The following is a 19,044-nucleotide window of genomic DNA, read 5'->3' as shown; positions in this document are numbered from 1 at the left end:
GGAATGAATGGGAAGGAAAAAGAGAAAGACAACGTGAAGAAATTCTATTGAACTAAACATACCCAATAGGTATGAGCTTACTCCCAAAAGTATTGATAAACCAAGACCTTCTAGAAAAGTTGTTTCATCCGAAGCTCAACAGAACAATCTGAAGGAGAAGAGAATTAAAATCAGAATCCATAGAATAAAGAGTATAGGAATGTGACAGAGAAAGAAAAAGAAGATACTGGTTTGCTGGAAATGCACGTAAAGATATGTTTCCCATTGAAGGAGAGAGAGGAAGTGGCTAGACCTCCCTTGAGGATGGAAAAAAAATGCCATAATTGAACAGTCCTGGTAGTTCGAGAATATCAAATACTGACCCTGGGATGAAGGAATGTATCTTGGTGTTGGTAGTTCCCTGTGGTGAAGCTTAGAGGCAGCTACAATAAACCAAAGGACAGCTAGTTTTGCTATCTTTCTCAAGCATATGCCCAGCATTGCTACCCAGTCATTCTGACTCCCGTAAAGACAATGGGGACATATCTTTAGGGTAATAACATCATTGGAAGGAAACTGAAATATTTGAGAATATAGGGGACATTTTAATTGATTCTCTTTGGGAGAAAGAGGAAAACATGGGTGATATCAATAGATGAAATTTAAGTCCTAAACCATGATTTAAAACACTGAAATTAAAGAACCATGTCTAAGATGGGAATGTATCTTTCAAAGAAGTGTAAGACTGTGTTTGTCTATAAACTACTTAATGTAATTGTGAAGAAAAGAAATTAGAAACAGAAATAAACCTATGGCAATAATAATTAGAGTGGGGGATGGCAGTTCTAACATGGAAACTCCAAGCCATTTTTCTGCTGTGCCTTCACACTCCCTCCTAGAAAACCTATTTTCCCCCAGTTTGTGGTATCAAGTGACCCTTTCTTCTCTAGCTCAAATGGCAGGACTGAGTGAGTTTGTGATACCAAAGAACATAAGTCAAAGGCCATTCCAAGGCAATTAGATATAGACAGTTTACAGTAGGGGTACCAAGACAGAGTTTGGGGGGTTGGACACTTGATCTGGAGGGTCATGTCCACTGGAGATAGCTTCACCATTTTCTGCCTTGTACACACTGAAGCAGAGAATGCTGGGCTGCAGAAGCTGGAGAATGGTGCAAATGAACCTCAAAATCAAAGAAGCACAGAGCGGTATCAATTCCTAAGTGTCCAGATGTCAGCTGAGTTCCTTGTGGAGCCAGCTATTCTCCATAGTCACATATCCTATGACATACCCTTACATTCTGTTATTAACTCCCCTATTATTAGTTTAGGTTAGTTTGAATAGGTACCTAATTCTTGCAAGCAAACAATTCTTATCTAAATTATGTAGAAAAAAGCATGACAGTGTGAGTGTGGTGCCAAATCATTTCAACAAAAATAATAGAGAAATGTGTCCTAAACAAGTCTCACAGTCTCATAATCTCAGGTGTTTTATATACTAACACAGAATATGGGTTATAAAGGAGAGAAATTTGATATTGTAGCATGGTATGGTAAATAGGCTTTCACAGGAAGCAATAGAAAGCACTTGATGGGATGGAATAAGAGTTATGGTGTAGCTTCAAATATTCAGACATTTACTAAGGGTCTCATCCAGCTAAAATAATTCTTGATTAACTTTCGGCTTAATACACAGACAATTACATCTCCCAAAAAGTAGACGAAATGTCTAGAGGAATTTCAACTCTGAACCTAAGACTTGCCAGAAAGGAGGAGTTTGCTGGTGAAATGAAAGTAATGGTGTCCCAGGAGAAAAATATCCCTGGGAAAGTTTTCATTTTCTTTTCATCAGGGAAAGAAAGGTTGAATATACTCCAAGATTAGAAAGTCTGAGATTGAGGTACAGAAGAAAATATGATTCCATGGCAGAAGATTCTTATAGGGAATATAGCTCAAGAGGTTAAGAAGTTATCAAAAGTGAAATTCTGACTATGTGATTTCTCTATGAAGAAGAAAGGGAAAAAGCAATGTAATTACACAGTTTTCTCATGAGCTTATATATAACAGTTGCATACAAAGCATAAAAGAAAAAGGCCAGGGACTTCCCTGGTGGTGCAGTGGTTGAGAGTCCACCTGCCAATGCAGGGGACACGAGTTCAATCCCTGGACCGGGAAGATCCCACATGCCGCAGAGCAACGAAGCCTGTGCGCCACAACTACTGAGCCTGTGCTCTAGAGCTCATGAGCCACAACTACTGAAGCCCACGTGCCACAACTACTGAAGCCCGCGTGCCTAGAGCCTGTGCTCCACAACAAGAGAAGCCACCGCAGTGAGAAGCCCGCGTGCTGCAATGAAGAGTAACCCCCGCTTGCCGCAACTAGAGAAAGCCCGCGCAGCAACGAAAACCCAACACAGCCAAAAATAAATAAATAAATAAATTTATAAAAGAAAAGAAAAGAAAAAGGCCAATGAACAAAGAAGAATAAAAGAATGGCACCAATCTGTATACAGAATTACATGAAACAGCAAAGGCTACTTGTTTCAAAAAATGTTAAGGTTAAAAAAAATGTTTTATAGTTATATTTGATCAGGATTACATTGGAAAAAATAGTAGTTTGTGAATGCCAAAAAAAACTTTGTCTCTTTTATTTCTGTCTTTTCAGTAAAGATGAGTGGTATTCAAACTGAGAAGGTAGGGAAAAAATGGTCAGGGATAACTAAATCAAGACTTCGGCAAAGCAATTTTAAGAGCGCACACAGCTCCCTACAATGAGTTCATGTTTCCAGGCCCAAAGAATGATAGCGAAAACTACTGAAAGATCAGAGATCTTTGAGGAAACGTGGAAGACAGACAAATATTATCTTACTTTCCAAAACTGAACAGAAGGTGTGGTCTGAAGTGTAATCCCCAGAATGATCCTGTAGTGGACCTTTAAAGGGCCATATTGTAAGCACTTAGAAAATGATCAACTAGACAATCTGCAGGTGTCAGCCTGAACCAGGCTCTCTACAAGACAGGCATCTCTGACTACCTCATTTCCATTTAGACAAGAGTTACAAGACTGGTGGATCAAGAAATTGTAGTAGGTAGGGAATCCTTGAGCAGCAACAAAACAAAGGTCTCTCTTGATATTCTGTGGTCAAGATGATAACATTGGGTGAATGTGAATATAGTCCAATGAATTCATACTTTATTCAAAGAGTAGTCAAGGTGGATTTGTGTCAATTTGAAAGGAGGTTCTTGATTTCATACCAAAGAGCATGAGCACTTTTTCCAATTTAATCCATCAAACATAGTCTGTACTAGACACTGTGATGAGCAAAAGGAACAACAATGAACAAGACAGACAGTCTCTGCCCTTAAAGATCTTATACTTGAGTTCTGTCCTTAGCCCTATTCCATAAACATTTTTAGATGACTTTGATGAGTAACCACAAAATATGTTTATTAAATTTGTATATGACAAACAGGTAAAAAAATAGTAGATCCAGCAAATGATGAAATTTATTCACAAGGAATCTTGAAAGGCTGGTGTGATAGATTAAATAATACTAAATATGATAAAGATAAATGTAAGTCTCTTCCCTTGAATCCAAAATCGACTACAAAAACCCACAATGAGGGCTTCCCTGGTGGCACAGTGGTTGGGAGTCCACCTGCCGATGCAGGGGACACGGGTTCGTGTCCCGGTCCGGGAAGATCCCACATGCTGCGGAGCGGCTGGGCCCGTGAGCCATGGCCGCTGAGCCTGCGCGTCCGGAGCCTGTGTTCCACAACGGGAGAGGCCACAACAGTGAGAGGCCCGCGTAATGCAAAAAAAAAACAAACAAACAAACCCACAATGACCATGACAGAGGTACAGGTTGAAGAAAAATATAATTTAACAGCAGATGATGTAGAAAATGATTCAGAGGTTTTGGCAGAAAACTCAATATGACTAAACAGTGTGATTGGCTAAAAAAAGAAAGAAAAAGAAGATACTATAATATTGAGATGCATGGATAGAACATTTTAAAGAGTAAGGAAATAGGCATACTCTATCCTATGTTAGTGGCCCAGGTATCATTTTTATGAGGAATATAGAAAGAGTGAAGGATGTATAGAAGAAATTGGCCAGAATAAATATGGCTTCTGTGATAGAAGAGGGAACAGTAGAAAGAAATGGAAATGTCTATCCCCAGAAAGGTTCACTGGGGACAGGACACATATCTTCAAATATATAAAAGACTATTCTGTGGAGGAAGTTCTACACTTGCTCTATATGACATCTAGAGGCTGAGGTAGGATAAAGGAATAGAAAATAGACTGAACCACATTCAGCTCAAATTAAGTACAAACCATGTTGTCTAAATATTTTGCCATGGCTAATGAGCTCTACAGGATCTACCACAGACTTCCTTTCCTGCCACTGTCCCACAGCTCTTCCACCCACTCATTACACTTCACCTACTGCTATTCTTCTTATTCCTCAAACTCACCAACCCCACCTCAAAGTCATGCAACTGCTAGTCCTGCTGACTGAAAAATTTTTCTCCCAGATGTGTACATGGTTGGCCTCTTACCATTAAGGGCCTCAGCATTAAGGTAATTTCTTATGAGAGGCCTTTTCTGGTCACACAATCTAAGTTAGCATCTCCAGCACTTTCCAGTGCAACACTCTATTTTATTTTAGCATTTATCATTATATGATATTATCTTCATGATGGTACATGGATTTTTCCATCCTGTTCACTGTCAAATCCCCAGTCCCTGTGCAATTCCTGGAACATTGAATGCTCAGTGAATATTAGTTGAATGTATGAATGAATGAATGTAAAGTTGGCAAGATCTGCCAAGATATGTGTTTGAGTGAAGAGCAAAACTCATTGGGAAAGCTGTGGTAGGGGAGATTCGCACATAGACTGAGAAGTATAACTGGATGACCTTAAAGTCATTTTCAATCCTGAAGTTCTATAGTTAAACACTAATTTATGGGAGGCATTATAATTTCACTATTGGTTCAGAGAGAGATGACAAATGAAGACTGGAACAGCCAAGAAGGCTTAATTGAAGATGTAGAGATAGGTGGAATTTAGACAGTTGGAATGGGAGAAAAGATGTTTGAGGAGAAAGAAATAGCATGAGCAAAGTCTCAGAGGCAGACCTAATACCACATGAGGAGGAGACAACTGTTAAGAAGTTAGGCTCATCCAAAGGAGAGGATGTGCTTTGGGAACTTGAGAAAAATGAGACAACAGGTAGAATAGGGCCACAATGCATGGTTGAACTTTAAAGCCAAACTATGAATTGAACTCAATAGGAAATCCCTGAGCATCCTGAGAAGATAGATGAACACTATGATAAAGGCAATGATTTAAGAGAAGGTAATCTCTGGTAGAAGCTAAGCCTTGTAACTGATTTAAACTAAATTATATCCCTTCAACTATAAAACAACCTATTCTTTTCTATTCTATGCCATTTTAGGAGGCTCTGACAATAATTCTGATGTGAGATATGAAGTCCTGAACTAAGATAGTAACAAGTGAAACAGAAAAAGATCAATATGAGAGACTTAAAAAAAATAGAAAAATGAAAAGGCAGAGGGCTATGTACCAAATGAAGGAACAAGATAAAGCCCCAGAAAAACAACTAAATAAAGTGGAGATAGGCAACCTTCCAGAAAAAGAATTCAGAATAATGATAGTGAAGATGATCCAGGACCTCAGAAAAAGAATGGAGGCAAAGATCGAGAAGATGCAAGAAATGTTCAACAAAGACCTAGAAGAATTAAAGAACAAACAAACAGAGATGAACAATACAATAACTGAAATGAAAAATACACTAGAAGGAATCAATAGCAGAATAACTGAGGCAGAAGAACGGATAAGTGACCTGGAAGACACAATGGTGGAATTCACTGTCATAAAACAGAATAAAGAAAAAAGAATGAAAAGAAATGAAGACAGCCTAAGAGACCTCTGGGACAACATTAAACGCAACAACATTTGCATTGTAGGGGTCCCAGAAGGAGAAAGAGAGAGTGAAAGGACCCAAGAAAATATTTGAAGAGATTATAGTCAAAAACTTCGCTAGCATGGGAAAGGAAATAACCACCCAAGTACAGGAAGTGCAGAGAGTCCCATACAGGAAAAACCCAAGGAGAAACACGCCAAGACACATCGTAATGAAATTAGTCAAAATTAAAGACAAAGAAAAATTATTGAAAGCAGCAAGGGAAGAATGACTGATAACATACAGGGAAACTCCCATAAGGTTAAAAGTTGACTTCTCAGCAGAAACTCTACAAGCCAGAAGGGAGTTGGTATGACATATTTAAAGGGATGAAAGGGAAGAACCTACAACCAACATTACTCTACCTGGCAAGGATTTCATTCAGATTCAATGGAGAAATCAAAAGCTTTACAGACAAGCAAAAGCTAAAAGAATTCAGCACCACCAAATCAGCTCTACAACAAATGCTAAAGGAACTTCTCTAAGTGGGAAACACAAGAGAAGAAAAGGACCTACAAAAACAAACACAAAACAATTAAGAAAATGGTAATAGGAGCATACATATCGATAAATACCTTAAACATGAATTAAATAAATGCTCCAACCAAAAGACACAGGCTTGCTGAATGGATACAAAAACAAGACCCATATATATGCTGTCTACAAGAGACCCACTTCAGACCTAGGGACACATACAGACTGAAAGTGAGGGGATGGATAAAGATACTCCATGCCACTGGAAATCAAAAGAAAGCTGGAGTAGCAATACTCATATCACACAAAATAGACTTTAAAATAAAGACTATTACAAGACACAAAGAAGGACACTATATAATGATCAAGGGATCAATCCAAGAAGATATAACAATTATAAATATGTATGCACCCAACATAGAAGCACGTCAATACATAAGGCAACTGCTAACACCTATAAAAGAGGAAATAGACAGTAACACAATAATAGTGGGGAATTTTAACACCTGACTTACACCAACAGAGAGATCATCCAAACAGAAAATTAATAAGGAAACACAAGCTTTAAATGACACAATAGACCAGATAGGTTTAATTGATATTTATAGGACATTCCAACCAAACACAGCAGATTATACTTTATTCTCAAGTGCACACGGAACATTCTCCAGAATAGATCACATCTTGGGTCACAAATCAAGCCTCAGTAAATTTGAGAAAATTGAAATCATATCAAGCATTTTTTTCTGACCACAACGCTATGAGATTAGAAATCAATTACAGGGAAAAAATCGTAAAAAACACAAACACATGGAGGCTAAACAATACATTACTAAATAACCAAGACATCATTGAAGAAAACAAAGAGGAAATCAAAAAATATCTAGAGACAAATGACAATGAAAACACGATGATCCAAAACCTATGGGATGAAGCAAAAGCAGTTCTAAGAGGGAAGTTTATAGCTATTCAAGCCTACCTCAGGAAACAAGAAAAATCTCAAATAATCAATCTAACCTTACACCTAAGGGAACTAGAGAAAGAAGAACAAACAAAACCCAAAGTTAGCAGAAGGAAAGAAATCATAAAGATCAGAGCAGAAATAAATGAAATAGAAACAAAGAAAACAATGGCAAGACCAATAAAACTAAAAGCTGGTTGTTTGAGAGGACAAACAAAATCAATAAACCATTAGCCAGACTCATCAAGAAAAAGAGGGAGAGGACTCAATTCAATAAATCTAGAAATGAAAAAGGAGAAGTTACAACAGACACCACAGAAATACAAAGCATCCTAAGAGACTACTACAAGCAACTCTATGCCAACAAAATGGACAACCTGGAAGAAATGGACAAATTCTTAGAAAGGTATAACATTCCAAGACTGAGCCAGGAAGAAATAGAAAATATGAACAGACCAATCACAAGTAATGAACTTGAAACTGTAATTAAAAATCTTCCAACAAACAAAAGTCTAGGACCAGATGGCTTCACACGTGAATTCTATCAAACATTTAGAGAAGAGCTAACACCCATCCTTCCCAAACTCTTCCAAAACACTGCAGAGGAAGGAACACTCCTGAACTCATTCTATGAGGCCACCATCACCCTGATACCAAAACCAGACAAAGATACTACAAAAAAAGAAAATTACAGACCAGTATCACTGATGAATATAGATGCAAAAATCCTCAACAAAATAGTAGCAAACAGAATCCAACAACACATTAAAAGAATCATACACCACGATCAAGTGGGATTTACCCCAGGGATGCAAGGATTCTTCAATATACGAAAATCAATCAATGTGATACACCATATTAACAAATTGAAGAAGAAAAACCATATGATCATCTCAATAGATGCAGAAAAAGCTTTTGACAAAATTCAACACCCATTTATGATAAAAACTCTCCAGAAAGTGGCCATAGAGGGAACCTCCCTCAACATAATAAAGGCCATATACGAGAAACGCACAGCAAACATCATTCTCAATAGTGAAAAACTGAAAGCATTTCCTCTAAGATCAGGAACAAGACAAGGATGTCTACTCTCACCACTATTATTCAACAAAGTTTTGGAAGTCCTAGCCACGGCAATCAGAGAAGAAAAAGAAATAAAAGGAATACAAATTGGAAGAGAAGAAGTAAAAGTGTCACTGTTTGCAGATGACATGATACTATACATAGAGAATCCTAAAGATGCAATCAGAAGACTTCTAGAGCTAATCAACAAATTTAGTAATGTAGCAGGATACAAAATTAATGCACAGAAATCTCTTGCATTCCTCTACACTAATGATGAAAAATCTGAAAGTGAACTTAAGGAAACACTCCAATTTACCATTGCAAAAAAAGAATAAAATACCTAGTAATAAACATACTTAAGGAGACAAAAGTCCTGTATGCAGAAAACTATAAGACACTGATGAAAGAAATTAAAGATTATACCAACTGATGGAGAGATATACCATGTTCTTGGATTGGAAGAATCAATATTGTGAAAATGACTATACTACCCAAAGCAATCTACAGAGTCAATGCAACCCCTATCAAATTACCAATGGCATTTTTTACAGAACTAGAACAAAAAATCTTAAAATTTGTATGTAAACACAAAAGACCCCATATAGCCAAAGCAGTCTTGAGGGGAAAAAAACGGTGCTGCAGGCATCAGACTCCCTGACTTCAGACTATACTACAAAGCTACAGTAATCAAGACAATATGGTACTGGCATAAAAACTGAAATATAGATCAACGGAACGAGATAGAAAGCCCAGAGAAAAACCCACACACCTATGGTCAACTAGTCTATGCCAAAGGAGGCAAGGATATATAATGGAGAAAAGACAGTCTCTTCAATAAGTGGTGCTGGGAAAACTGGACAGCTACATGTAAAAGAATGAAATTAGAACACTCCCTGACACCATCCACAAAAATAAACTCAAAATGGATTAGACACCTAAATGTAAGACTGGGCACTATAAAACTCTTAGAGGAAAACACAGGAAGAACACTCTTTGACATAAATCACAGCAAAATATTTTTGATCCATCTCCTAGAGTAATGGAAATAAAAACAAAAATAAACAAATGGAACCTAATGAAACTTAAAGCTTTTGCACAGCAAAGCAAACCATAAGCAAGATGAAAAGATAACCCTCAGAATGGGAGAAAATATTTGCAAACAAATCAACAGACAAAAGATTAATTTCCAAAATATATAAACAGCTCATGCAGCTCAATATTAAAAAAAAAAAAAAACCCAATCCAAAAATGGGCCAAAGACCTAAATAGACATTTCTCCAAAGAAGACATACAGATGGCCAAGAGGCACATGAAAAGCTGTTCAACATCACTAATTATTAGAGAAATGGAAATCAAAATGACAATGTGTTATCACCTCACACCAGTTGGAATGGGTATCATCAGAAAATTTACAAGCAACAAATGCTGGAGAGGGTGTGGCGAAAAGGGAACCCTCTTGCACTGTTGGTGGGAATGTAAATTGATACAACCACTATGGAGAACAGTATGGAAGTTCCTTAAAAAACTAAAAATAGAATTACCATATGACCCAGCAATCCCACTGCTGGGCATATACCCATAGAAAACCATAATTCAAAAAGACACATGCATCCTAATGTTCATTGCAGCAGTATTTACAATAGCCAGGTCATGGAAGCAACCTAAATGCCCATCGACAGATGAATGGATAAAGAAGATGTGGTACATATATACAATGGAATGTTACTCAGCCATAAAAAGAAACGAAATTGGGTCATTTGTAGAGATGTGGTTGCATCTAGAGATTGTCATACAGAGTGAAGTAAGTCAGAAAGAGAAAAACAAATATCATATATTAACGCACATATGTGGAACCTAGAAAATGGTACAGATGAACTGGTTTGCAGAGCAGAAATTGAGACACAGAAGTAGAAGAAAAAATATGGACACCAAGGGGGGAAAGCGGTGGGGGGTGGGGGTGGGGGTGTGATGAATTGGGCGATTGGGCTTGACATGTATATACTGATGGGTATAAAATAAAATGGATGACTAATAAGAACCTGCTGTATAAAAAAATAAATAAAATTAAATTTTAAAAAAGCTATTAGGATTTCATGCCTAAATTAATAATAACTATAGTTATTTCCGTAATGGGAACACAAAATATAGTAGATGCTCAATAAATATTTGCTTTTGTACCATAAAATGATTCTATTACTGAACATTTGCAAGATATCTAGAAGTCTCTGTGTAACAATGGCAATGAATTTGCACATACTCTCTAGCTCAGAATCCGTTGTCACCAGCATCCTGCACGTGGATGGGTGAGCATGGTCAGGTGAAAAAGATGTCCTCTACTGTAGACAGTCCCTATGACTTATTATATGACTGTTATTATATGACACATTATTATATGACTGTGACCTTATTAGAACCATGCTCTATTCAGACCAGTTGTTATAACTTTATGTTAACAGGCCTCTGTGAGGCAGCACCATAAAGGGATTAAAATGATTTCTCATCCATCTTGCCAGTACTTACACATTCAAATGAATATAGTCCTTTCCAATTAATCACTTTAAAAGACCATCCCTTTAGTCTCATTCTTCCCACCCTTTCTGACACTTCTCTTTACAAAAGAAGAAGCCACACACCAGCCAATTAAAATAACTCATTCCTCTATAGGCATCGGCTCATGCCATGTAACTTTCTGCCTAATATCCTTTAAAGCATCGACACAACTCCTTGCCTTAGTCAGTGCTGGTTAGAGATCAAGATCCCCGTTGTCCCTAACCCCATTTTGCTCCCTCTCCCTTGTTAACAGGCCCCTCTTTTCTTCTGTTTCCATTTGACTCATTTATTTCTAATATTGCTTGAATTTTTGTTGTTTTTCCCCCCCCCACATTTTTTTTGCGATGCTCTTTGAAGGAAATGTCAAATGTATTCGTGTTACGTGAATGAATTCAGTATGCCGTCCTATGAGAGCCCAGCGGAATCTGGGAAGAGGTACAGTACAGTGTAACAGCTCTGGAATCACACAGCCTGCATTTGAAACCTGGCTCTGTTGATCTTGAGCAATCACCAGCTGTATGACCTTCAACAAATTATTTAACCTTTCTAAGCCACTTTCTAAACTGAAAAACAAGAATGTTAATAATAGAAATAAGATAATCTCTGTAAAACACTTAGTGCTTAGCGCATAAAAAATGTCCCCACCTTCCATTTAAAACTATCAGGACAAAAATAAAGATTTACTGTATTAATTAATCTTATTAATTCAGAGGTTGAAGGAAAAACAATTGTTCTGTCTATACCACATTCTAATAACTACTCAGTCCTGTGAAGAAATCAGTCTAACAGATTGGTGTAAATAAAGTAAAGGAACTGAGAATGCCATTTATTTGAATTGTTCCCTTTCTCCATGGTGATAGTGTTTTCTCAATAACAAATAGACAAATAAATAAAAGCCAGTCATTTTTTACTTTATCTCACACTTGAGGAATCACAATGAAATGAATATAAGAAATATTCTCAGAGAAGAGGAAGGTGCAGGCATAAGCCTTACAAACATCCATGAGAATTCTTTGCAAATGCTTTCAATACAAGATTAATAAGTAGACTAAAGGGCGCTGCTGTCATTATTTGCAGAGCAAACAGGCATGAGTCCCTTCATGAGAGCAGGGCTTTGGAGGTTTAAATTTCAGTTCTGCTGCTTTCCATGCAGCCTCAAACAATTCATTTAAGCCTTCAAAGCCTTGATTTCCTCATCTGTGAAATGGAGAAAATTAAGAAAAATAATATATGAAAAGTTCTTATACAAGATAAGCATCAATGTTTATTGTATCCCTACCCGCTTAGGGCAATGTTAGCTAAATAAAATCGTTTGTTCTGATCAAGGTTACTAGACTGTATCACTTGAAGTATACATGGTACAAAGGAGGATTTTGTATCTGGATACTAGGCAGGCAGGTAGTCAATAAATATTTGATCTTTTTTTTTGGTTTTAATGGAAGTACTCTGTGTACCTGATACCTAATCTTGGATCTTCTTCATAACCTTTGTAGGTAGAGAAGCTGCCAGCTTCCTAGGTCTGGAGCATCCTTACCTAATCCCAAGATCCTGTCTATTTCATTCACCACTGTTTCTTCATTTCCTGTAGTCTCAGAATGTTTCCAGTGGTTTGGCAGTAGAGCTATCCATGGAAGGCACTCTTTTTGACACACCTAGAGTGTGTTAAGCTTCCGCTATGTTTAATTATCATTCTATGGTTGGGAGGTATTTCAAAGAGAATTGAAGGAAAAGAAGTAATTTAAATGATTGTCCCATGCAATAAATTATATCAATGTCATATATCTACAACCTTCTGAAAAAGGAGCTATCTCCCTTTTTACCGTTTTGGGTGAGAAGATTGTTATAACCCCTAGAGGTTACTGAATCATGAAAGGGGTGGGCAGGGTTGGGCTGAGTGACTCTGGGTCAGCTAAATGACTGGACTGTGGGTGGGTTTGTGGATGCGGGAAGTCCTTTAGAGTCAGGGGGCAAAGAAGGACAACGAAAATCCTACCCTTTGGTGCATATGTTATGCGGGAGAAATATATAAATCAATTTGGAAATAACTTTATCTCATAGATTAATTTTTTGCATTTCTTTCCTGTTTTTTAACATAGTTTCTAAATTGTTTTTAAATTTTAAAATAGCTTATTTTTTTCTTTATTAAAAAAAGATAGATGTTCACTGAAGGATATTATACAGATAAGCAAAAGGAAGAAAATTCAAAGTCCTTCTGCAAAGAAAGCAGATCAGTGGTGGCCTGGGCCTGGAGGGTGGGGAAGGTAGAAATGATTAAAAGGGACGTGGATAAACTTTTTGCGGTGATAGTGATTACACATGCGTATACATTGTCAGAATTCATCGAACTGTATACTCAACATGGGTATATTTTTTCATATGCAAATTATACCTCTATAAAGCCAATTAATACTTTTCAAAGCACTTCCACCATTACCCATACAAAACTACTGTTAATATTCTTATGTACGTTTTTTCAAATGATTTTTCTATGTATCTATGAATACACACGTCTATGGGTTTACACAAAAAGGTGTCTTTTTGATCAAATGTAACTGTTTTTTATCAATTTCAATTTTTTATTCTCTTACTTGGAAGTAGATTTTACCACCGTAACCAACTGCTCCCACAAAGCTTATTACATAACACCAAAGGGGAAAAAAATGCTTTGGAGCAAGAGAAGCAGGAAGCTATTTTGACTTTTACAGCCTCCAGGATCTCATTATTGACGATTCAATAATCATTGCGCACCTAATAGGTGCTATATAAGTGCTGGATAGCGACATTTGCCATTGGTAATGTCATGGCAAGTGACTGCTGAGAAACCCATTGACAGCCCCTGCGAATACCACTGACTACATCACATCTGCCTCTGAAAATGTGAGTCCACCTGTATGTTGATGCCTGATGTACAGCTACACAACCCTCTGCTTCTAGAGATTTACTAGACATTCTAAAGGAGAGGACAACAGAAAATTCTGACCACTTCTTCCAGAGGCAAAGCTATAATTTTCCAGAAGTAACTGTAAGGGAAGCAAAACTTTACCCTGTTAGAGTTTCCAGCCAGGTCTAAGAATTAAACTGACATAAGACGGATTTAACAGGAGAAAATCATACAAGTTTTATTTAATATAAGTTTTATGTGACATGGGGGTCTTCATAAGGAAATGAAGACCCAAAGAAGTGGTGAAACCTAAATGCTTTTACACGAGGTTGAACAGCCAAAAGCAACTGTAGAAAAGTAACTCAAAAATATGGGGAGGTTAAAAAAGAAGAGTCATTTTAACGTGGTCTGTTTGTACAGAATTCTCTCAGCCTCAACTCCCCACTTCAAGGTCTGTTTGTACAGAATTCTCTCAGCCTCAACTCCCCACTTCGGGTGATAAGAATGTTTCTTTCCTCCTGGTAGAGGGAGGACATCTTTCACATGGAAGCTTTATCTCCTGCTTTTAGGAAGAAAAGCGGAGGTCAGAGCACCCTTCTTGTGCTTGCTGTTTTTTCAAGTGCTACTTGCTGTTTTTTCAAGTGCCTTTGGCTTAAAATAATCCTTCTGCCAAAGTGGTATATTTTGGAGTAACGTTCTGGTTTCCTTCATAACTCTGAACCCCCAGGGGCCAACTCCCTCTTATCTATGCAAGACCTTAGGAATGGGGAAGGAACCGGAAGAATTAGTCAAAACCATCCAGGCAGTTAATATGGATGTCGGTGTACAGGCCCAATTGCAGGGAAGGAGCAGCAGTTACCACCTGGTTTCTGCCTCTGCTTTTGTGGATACCTGTGTGTGTAGAGGGCCTACTCAGTCAAAGAGAGAGAGAGGTACATCTCCTACCAGGGATATTAGACAAAGATTCTAACTATCGGGTAATCTGTCTCTGGAGTAGATGTTTCCTAAAGAATAGGAAAGGAAGCTATTAAAATCCAGCCACTTTTACCAGGGCCAAAATAATTTGGCCTCACTGACAGAAGAACAAAAACAAAACACTGGTCAGGTTTTGTGACTCATTTACAGCAGTGCCATATGCAAATGAGGGTTTAATCAGAGCCTCCTGATGACTCAGGTGTACACACCTCCAGGAGAAGGAAGAGTGCCTGGTGACCAAGGACAGTCTGGGCCCAGCTGGAGGGCTTGCCAGTTGTGTCTCTATCCAAGAAGTCAGACTTGCAGTGCCCTCAGCTCCCAACTGAAGCTTCCTCTGGAGACCTGGAGGCAGGAAGGCCCGAGTCCCTTTGGGCCAGGACTCCGCATAAAGGCACCCGAGTGGCTGAACAAGCTGTCCCCACGTCTGTGTCTGCTCTCTGGGGATGGCCGGAGCCACTCTCGGGCCCTCACTCGGCAGGTGCATACATAGTGAGGGCAACATATGAGAAGCCCTCAGTGAGTCAGGACACACTGAAAACAGCAGAGAAGTGACAAATGACAGGGTGAGAAGACAGAAGAACTGTAAATGCACAGCTGTCTGGAGCCATTTAGCATTGGGCTAAGAGCCCTGAGGACCTCAAATGTTCCTGAGGGCACAGCAGTATTATAGCATTGGACAATGATTGATGTTCAGAGCGAGTCATCAAGCAAAGGTCAAATTATGTTCAGAACGTTTTGTTTAAGAAGGCAAAGTAAAGCATTTTGGAAAATCACTCTCCAAAATAAAGTTTTAAAGGTGGCATTTAAGTTTGGGTTATATCATGTTGGCTGCTAATAGCACCTCCACTTAAAATATTATATACATTTTATATATTCCATATATAAAATATATTCCATACCATTATATTAAAAATCCCATCCAGAGAATTGATTTTTACCTATATAGTCTTATTGATATATAAGTATATACATATAGACATTATATACCTATTTTTAAACCAAATCCCATATCTTCCTATTTCTTCCGGGAACCGACGCCATTATTTACCTTCTCCCTCATTTTCAGCCCCTTGCTCTCTACTAGATCTTTGTCTTCAGCATATAAGCATGTTCAAGTCTCTCCCAGCTTGAAAACAAAACAAACCAAAAAACCTGCCTAGGTCCTACAGTACCCCACCCTCTCCCAGCACTGACCTATGTATGCCTTTCCTTTCCTTCATAATCAAACTTTTAGGAACAGCCCTGAATCTTGTGGCCACTTCTCCAAGAAATTCCTTGCTACTTTCCAATGCTTTCTTTTTTTTTAAGTTTTAATCTTATTTTTTTCATATTTGCATTTGCACAGTTGACTGTGCCCCATTTCTTAAGCCATGCTTTCCTCCAGGCTCCTGTGATGCTTTTTGCTTTATTTTCTTGCTACCTCTGTCCTACCCGGGTCCCTTTTCAAGTTTACCTTTCCCATCTGAACCCTCAAATGTCAATATTTCTTAGGGTTCTATCTCTGGCTATTGTCTCATTTGAAACATTCTCCGCTATTTCTTTGGTGACACCTATATCTATATTTCTGACAAAGTTCTTACTTGTGTTTATTTATGTGCATGTGAGTCTGTAAACCAATGTGAATGAACGTCTCCACCTGGATGGTACTTAAAATGTCCCATATTCAAGTCTTGTTCTTCAGACCTCCTCCTCCTTGGTTTTTCCCTGTCTAGGAACCACTCATCAATAACACCATAGATTCTTCCCTTTCCTTCACTCACTCATCCAAACAACCACCATCTCTTCTTGATTCTGCTTCCTTAATATCTCTCAAATATATGCCCTCCAGCCTGCCTCCTGTGTGCTGCTTTGTTGGACAGGGTAAGTCTTCAGTCCTCACCTTCACACGTCAGTTACTGATTCCTGAACTTTTTGCTTGTACTCCTTGGATCTTCTTTGGAATTTTGTATTTGGTGATCTGGATTTATTCTCACTCACAATTCAGGTCATGAGGCCCTGGTCCTGTTGTACAGTCCAAAGATCATTCTTCCCTTTATCTTACCAGCACCCTCCATGAAATGGAGAGAAACAGGATAATTTCTCTTGAGTGAGGACATTCCCCCACAAACCATAGATCAATCATAAGTGATTGTTACTCTGTATTGAAATTGTTGGTGCCTTTGTTGGCTTCCTCTTTATGCTCTGAATTATTTTATAGTTCTTGACTGCTGATTTTGATATCTAGATCATCAATGGGCCTACTTCTATTATCTGCATTTTCTCTTGATTATTAGTCACATTTTATTGCCTTATCAAATGTCCACTAATTTTATATTATATACCAGACATTAGGCATAAAAATATCATGAAGATTCCAAATGTTACCTTCTACCAAAGAGGGCCTCACCTTTCCTCTGTTAGGCAGAGAGAGTAAGGAGTTGGTCACTTTCATTATATTGAGAAATTGAGGTGCATTGAGCCTGAATTGTAGTTTTACTAAGACTTGCTCTACCTCTGATCTGCCATCCTAGCATATGGCTCTCCTGGGCTTGTGATTGTAAACCTAAGGATCTTCAACTCCTCAGCCCCGAAAGACTACAAGAGATCCAGCTCTGCCCTTCAGAAATTCCAGCCCAGCTCATCAGACTTCTGTCCTGCACAGCTTAAATATCTGGTAAATGTCTTGAGGAGATACTGGAGGCAAAGTCTTCCTCAGAGGGCCTTTGTTTCCTAAGCATTTCAAGACTAAGGGAGGTAGATTTCACTCTGCCTTTTGAAGCTTTTGCCCTAGCTCTGTAGCCTCCTGTGCAGTACCAGAATTCAGCAAATATGTTATGGGGGAAATATGCCATGTGTTTGAGTCTTCTCCTTCCTATTTGTCCCATCATCCTATTATACTTGCTAAGAACTTTACTGCTTTTTCTCTGCCCCAGCAGAGGTTCTCTGCCTAAACAAACCTATCATCCCACACTCAGAATCAGCAAACACCTTTGGGAACAAATATCACACAGAGTCAACTCACTTTAGAAAGGACTCTACTCTCTCTGAAATTTTAGTTCATCTAATCCTTATTGCTTCCATAGCAACTTGATGCCTTTAAAATATAATTTTTGTCATTTATCCAGATTACCCTAGTTGTTGTACTGGGAGGAGTGTTGGCCTGCCATGGCGTACTATATCTTACCCAGAAGAGAAAGTCTCATATGAGACTTTTTGAGCCCTATCCAAGTATTTTGTGCATAATACACAATAACTTGCCAAATGAACTTTTAATTCATGAACAAAGAAATCATTTAACTTTTCTTAGCATCATTTCCTTCTAGTGAGATAGATTTTACATGAATTTAATGCTTAATGGTATATAAAATATTTTCAGTTCAAGAAAGAATTCATTTAATTCTTACAATATCTCTTTGATAGGAGCTATAATAATGATGAGGTGGATAAAGATGGCTACTATTTACCGAGTACTTACTCTGTGCCAAGTCTTATGCTTAGTACTTTACATATATGATCTTATTTAATCCCTCCAATAAGCTGGGAGATAGGTATTTCTCTCCCTTCTTCCATCAGAAAACTGAGGCTGGAAAATGCTAAGTGACTTGTCTAAGTGCTCAAAAGTGGTAAATGGAAGAGTTGGGATTCAAATACAGTATGTCCGGTTCCCAGTCCAGGATATTTTTCACTGCATTTCAGCTTTTTGTCTGAGATGATATCAGTTTTCCTAAAGGGTTCAAGTAAAATACCTGGAATTCTTCAACCTATAACCTTTCCTAAGCACTACATAAATATGAAATATAATTGTGAATGAACTGTTCCAAAATGACACTGAAAACACTTAGAAGTAGGGTAAAGGACTTTAGTTGGTTACCTCTTATTGATGAAGATAGTTTTTGCTTATATAGATGACATCTCATTGTCTGGTCTCAGTTCTGGAGGGCAATAATTATTTGTAGCATGAATGACTAGTTAGGATTAGGGATGTGTGTGTCTGTGACCACAGTAATGCATAAACCTAAATCACATAGGAATTAAATTTATTACTTTGACTTCATTAGCACCTCACTTTGAACCACTGAGTTAACTAGTCACAGATCAAATTAGATCCAACTGCATTTAAAATGGAGGAATATATTGGTAAAAATGAAAGCTATTCCATTTGTTTCTCTAAAATACACTACTTTAAAA

General features: G+C 38.0%; 1 protein-coding gene across 1 annotated transcript in view; it reads right to left on the bottom strand.

Moving 5' to 3' along the window:
• LOC111178377 (uricase) overlaps positions 1–19,044 on the bottom strand; it is a 97,337-nt gene that overhangs the window by 59,097 nt on the left and 19,196 nt on the right. The window contains exon 1 of the mRNA XM_022580969.2: positions 1–19,044. This exon is cut by the window's left edge and continues 23,155 nt beyond it; it is cut by the window's right edge and continues 19,196 nt beyond it. The gene's annotated coding sequence lies outside the window, so the exon portion shown is untranslated.

Source organism: Delphinapterus leucas, chromosome 1 (assembly GCF_059928025.1).
Source record: "Delphinapterus leucas isolate spDelLeu-1000000601 "Yukka" chromosome 1, BTC_Dleu_Yukka2, whole genome shotgun sequence".
Taxonomy (NCBI): Eukaryota; Metazoa; Chordata; class Mammalia; order Artiodactyla; family Monodontidae; genus Delphinapterus; species Delphinapterus leucas.
The sequence above is the reverse complement of the archived record's forward strand: the minus strand, read 5'-3'. Positions and strand labels throughout refer to the sequence as shown.